Raw genomic sequence first — 6,000 nt, 5'->3', positions numbered from 1 at the left:
AAACATAAAGGTCAAATTGAGAAGATATACAAAGATTTTATTTTATTAAATTGTTTAGAAATTCTTACCTTTGATATTAAATCAACTTTATCCATAAACAAGTTTTGATAATAACAAATGATGGTTTCAATATTTACATTTCAAGACAAGTCAGATTGCTATGAATAGTTAAGTATGTTAGGAAGCATGTTTATAAAACTTAATTACTTTTAAAATTTAAAATAATTTAATAGATAAATACTTAAAAATACCATAGATTAACAACATATTCTTGAAGTTTTTTCCCTTAATGCTCATGTGTTAGTAAACAAGTTATTAAATTTAGAACCTATGTATAGACAAAAGTACAAAATTACTTAAGAAATAATAATGGAAATAAATGAAAAAGTAAAAATTATTCTTACATATTTGTTAAACATTTTGGTTTGGCTTTAGTGTCTGTCTTTTACCTACTTAATAATCACTCTTCATATTAATCATGACCTTATTTTTGCAAAGGCCCAAAAAAAATAATAATAATCATTGATCTTGTTTGAAAATAATAACAATAAAGTATTGTCATTAAAATTAACTCATCCATAATGTCTATACTCTTTATTCAAAAAATATACAAAACCACGTCAATCTCAACTTTGGTGAATGTCATAGTTTAAATTGGTTTAAACAATGAAGATATACACCTAATATAGAAAGAAGAAATGTTACTTAGTCTATTTTGAGTAATATGTCATATACTAGAAAATGAATTCAAGAAAACTTACATTTGTCACAATTAGATGAAGAACGAGCTTTAAAAAAAATCAATTGAAAAAATATTTTCTAAAAATTAGAAGAATTTCCATCAAATTTAATTTAAAGAAAAATTTCAAAAAAATGTTTAATAATTATGATCTTTTAAATTAGAAATGAGTTTAGCTTGTAAAAAAAGTATTAGATTCTTTTAACTTTTATTTAAATAATAATTGTTATAAATTAATTTTACAAATTTATTATATTTTTAAAAATATTTATTTAACTTTTAAATAATATTTTTTGTTGTTTCATTTCTAAAAAAAAGAATATTTACTAAAAATGTTAATTGATATTTTAAAAAAATATTATTTTAAAAATTATTTTAATTTGATGGTTTAAGTATCGCTCTTATGTATCTTTGAAACAAGAAATTTAAGAACACGGTATTATTTATATTAAATCAAATTTTATGTAAAATATTTATCTTTTAAAATTAAATCTATTGTTAAAAAAGTAAAATGTTTATAATAAAAGATAACATGCTTATACATGTTATCCTTCGTAGACAATTAGAAAATGAAAGAATATTATACATTTGTATTATAAATCATTATAATAAAAAGTAGTAACTAAAACAAATTATTTTAATTTATAAAAAATATTAAATATATATTTTAATTAGAAAATTGATAAGACAAGAAATTTAATTAAGACAACGTAAAGTATATATACATTTTTTATGACTTATTTGACAAATAAAAGTTGTGTAAATTACACATTAATATTATAAAATATTATATGAATAATTTTAATAATTAAATAAATAATTATTTAAGTCTTAAAAAATAAAATATTTATAGAATGACAAGCATGTTTTAATTAATTAAGAATTTTTTTAAAAAAATTAAAATTTAGAAATGATTTAATTTCAAAAATATTTTATTACACATAGGTTTTGATATTTTGCAAAGCATAAAAGTAGAAGGTAAATTCTACTATACCTTAACTATTGAAAAGGCATGAAGTGTCTTCTTAAGTATTGTAAATTTGATTTTATATTTAAGGGTTTAGGAAAAAATTATTTGCTTATTAATTTTTAAAATATCTTATTATTATTATTGCTAAGTGGTCTTTATTATTTTCTAATGTCTTCTTCCTAAATTTAAAATAAAATTTCAACTTTTTTTCTTTTTCGCAGACTACAAAAGAGAGACGCAATTATGGATTCAAGAATTATGCAATTATGGAACAAAAATGAGTTATTTTTGTTTTGTTTAAGAGTCAGACCTACTTTTGATAAACTCTAACCTCTTTTCCCAAATCTAAAATAAGATTCTAAACTTCATTTTCTTCTTCGTAGGTTGAAGAAGAGATACAATGATCCCTCATCAGTAGAGCTGCTTCTAAAATTTTATCTGTAAAACTTCAAATTCTTGACAAATATTTTGTGGATTGGTAAGTTTGAGGTTTCTAATCTCAGAGCTCTCTTATTATTATTATTATTATTTTCATTCTTCTGGATGTTGTTAATATTCATTTTAATGTATATCAATTTTAATTGGCACTAAACTTATGTCATGTAATAGCACTCAGTTGTGTTTTGGAAGGATAGAACACTTATTTTTAGAAGAAATTTTAAACTAAATGATTGTATATGTTTACTGGACCACCTTTTTAAGATAAGTGCAATGCATTATATTTTAATTATATTCTAGTTAATCCTCAACCAAAAGGAAAAAATAGAAAATTATCCTAAGTTTAAAATGGTTCAGTATGCATAATTTAGACATGCTGGACAAATTAAGGTCAACTATATTTGTCAACGTACTGGAATTTGATCTAAACATGTCCAAACTCCAAATCTATATGTTGAGACAGTCTATGTTACAATAAGCATGTAAAGTAACAATAGAGAACCAACACACTAGAAGAAAGTTATCATACACGTAACTAACATATAACTTTATTAAAAATAACAAATAAAAAGACTGAAAGAAATAAGAAAGGGCTAGAAAAGTTATAAAAAAATTTAAATAATCAAGCTTAAAATAAGTTATTAGACCTTAGACTTGAAAAAAACTTTAGCAATAACTTTCTACAATTACATCATTGATGTAAAATTTCAATATTTTTCTTTCCTACCTTCTTGCTACCAATTATGGTACAGAGGCTATACACCTAGATTTTGTATCAGACAACAAATAATTTGCACCTACATGTTACAATTAACAAAAAATGTAATGATAGTTAAAATTTCTATCAACTTTCCCACCCCCACCAAATAGATGGAAAATGTTGCAAGAAAGATAACCATTATGACAAAATTCAACACGAAAAATTAAAGAGTAAAAAGTGGCCACGAAACCGTAATCACATTCTTAATATTTAGAGACGCAACAAAACACTAACAATAGTTTTGTAATTATAAATTCAAAATCAAATATTAATGGAATCACTACATAAAGATACAATTATAACAAAATATTATATGTAAAAAAAATTACTTTTGGTATTGACCAACTAAAGATTTTTCCATTTCTTCAAGTCTTATCTAATAAGCTTGCAATGAGAACAAAACCAGAATCAAAACATAATCATAGAGAACCCATGCATTAGGAACTCTGAAAACACAATCAACTTTTGCATGTGATCAAAACTTCAAAATAATATTGGAGTTCAAATATATTATGTGAAAATGAGATTGGGATTCAAATAGCGGATAAGAAAATGAAATTGGGGTTCCATCAGTAGATAAGGAAACGGGATTAGAATTCAAATAGTGGATAATAAAATGAGATTAGGGTTTTTTATTTTGAAATCGATAAATAACAAGATTAGAGTATGTGACAAAAGTGTCTACTATGAAGAACGATATTGAATTTATGGAGATACTTTACAAAGTTAGATTTGCAGTAAGCATGTCAACTATAACTACAGCTTCAATACCATGAAAAAAATTAGTAGGAGAATAATTAATTAGGGTAGAATTGTGATGCATAAAAGTAAAAAATATTGGTGCAAAATTCAATTAGTGGGAGTTAAATAATAAATGACATTAAAATCTTTTTATTTATCAGCAGTTACACAAAACTAGCGTAAAAGGCTTAATTTTTGCCAAGATTTTCTAAAACTGATGTTAAACTCCTTGCACGATTGTTAAAATCAACATTAAATATTCTTTTTTAAGTATTTTCTTGACCATAAAAAATTGTAATATTACTATTTTTTCAATCCAAAAGTTTGAGAACATTTGTAAGTATAAAATATTTTCATAATTCAATAGTCTTGTTAAATGATTTTTTTTTATGGTTAGCAAAGATATAATTAATTTTTATTTTATTTTGGAAGCGTAAGCTTCAAAAGGTGCAAATGAGAGAGATTGATGTGAAAAATGGTGCAAATAAATCTATTGAAAAGGATAATGTAATTATATGTTTATGCAAAAATTTATGTGACTTTTTTCTATATTTTGTTGAACACTATTATAATTTTTTAAAAATTCTTTTAGAATGTGAGCATGCATGACGTGCTCAATAGATATTACACTAATGAGATTAAAGGTCAAGAAGTAATTATGTTTTCTACTTCAAGTTTTTTGAACCTTATGATTTAACTCTGCATATACAAATATAGAGTAAACTTTGCTATTGTTTCTTGAATATGAAGAAGTTTTCATCTATTTTCCATATCTTGAATTTGTAGCGTATTCTCAATTTTTACATGTATATTTATTTTTTTAATTTTTATTTATTATGCAATTTCTTATGAGTAGTTTTCTTTTTTGTAGGATGGTGATGTTGTTCACAATGTATAAGAAAATCAAAGAGTCATCGCAATGTGACAATAGATAGATTTATTTTACTTGATTACTTAGTATAAATGTTAATGACTAATATCATTCTTAGATGTAAATACATACCTTATTTTAGTTTCATATTTTTTTTCTTTTTTATTTTATCATTTCAATAGTGTTCATTTCAATGTTGTATGGATGTATCAAAGTTTTAAAGCATAAATGTTTGTGACGCTTTTGAGGATGCTCAAAAGTAAATAAAAAAATGTCTTAGAGGCAATTAAATAAAAATATGTCATGTGAGTTTCATAAGAGGCTTATGAATGATGAATAAGAAGATGACTAACTGTGATTGTTGTTTTCTCTCAAACACAATTGAAAAATGCAATTACTTGTAGCAGTTTCAAATTATTTAATGGAATGTTGACGTAGCTACTACCTTACTATGAAATTGGGGTACGATTTTGATCATTTTGCTTGTAAAATACGCTAATCATTGCAACAAATTGCAATTGCATTGATATATTTGCAAGAGATAGATGTTTCTTGATTGTTATCATGAAAAATTGACTCTAATTTTAACTAGATGTTTTATATACATTGTAGCATATACGTATAGATTTATTAGCTTAAAAATTTTAATTGAAATTATCTAAAACAGAAAAATGAACCCTTAACATGTAGGTGATAAACAATTAAGCATCTTATGTTAAGTAAAACTCAATCAAGTAAGAAATTTTTTAAACCAACTGATGCGTAATTCATTTCAATTATTTGATTATATTAAAAATTATTTCAAGCCTTCAAATAGGTGAAAGAAATCAGATTAAAATATATGAACTCCATGATAAGGAATATACACTACTGCTACCAAATGAATTTAAACAAAACACCTGTGAAAGAAGAAAAAACCATATAATGTTGACATATAATTTTTTTAAGTCCTTCCTTAACCAAAATTTTACTAAAAATTCATAAATAAATGGTTATTTCCCCCCATTATTTTGCATAAACACAAGAAGCCAAAGAAAAAATCTAGAATCGTACTGTAGAATGTTAAAGATAGAACAAATGCATTAATTACATTAATTTATTTATTTAATTATTTTACATAAAATTACTTTAATATCTAAGCTAATAAAATATGTATCAAAAGTTAAATAATATTTTAAAAAAATAATTATGAAATTAATGTATGTAATAAATTTTTATAATAATAATTTTGTTGCATTAAAATTTTAATTATATTTTATTTTATACTATTTCAAGATAAGCGGTAACCAATACTGAAGGATGTGATGAATAAAATATATTTAAGTGGTGCCTAAATAATTTTTTTTCTTATAAATTTTTATACAAAGGTCAACAATTATTTAGGTGATTTTTGTTTTCTATTTATTAAGTAGGCATAAAATAGGTAAATTCATGTAACATAGTTGATTTTTATATATCAATACACATGTTAATTAACAAAT

The sequence above is a fragment of the Abrus precatorius genome, unplaced genomic scaffold (assembly GCF_003935025.1).
Source record: "Abrus precatorius isolate BTA unplaced genomic scaffold, Abrus_2018 Scaffold11, whole genome shotgun sequence".
NCBI classification, from domain to species: domain Eukaryota; kingdom Viridiplantae; phylum Streptophyta; class Magnoliopsida; order Fabales; family Fabaceae; genus Abrus; species Abrus precatorius.
The sequence above is the reverse complement of the archived record's forward strand: the minus strand, read 5'-3'. Positions refer to the sequence as shown.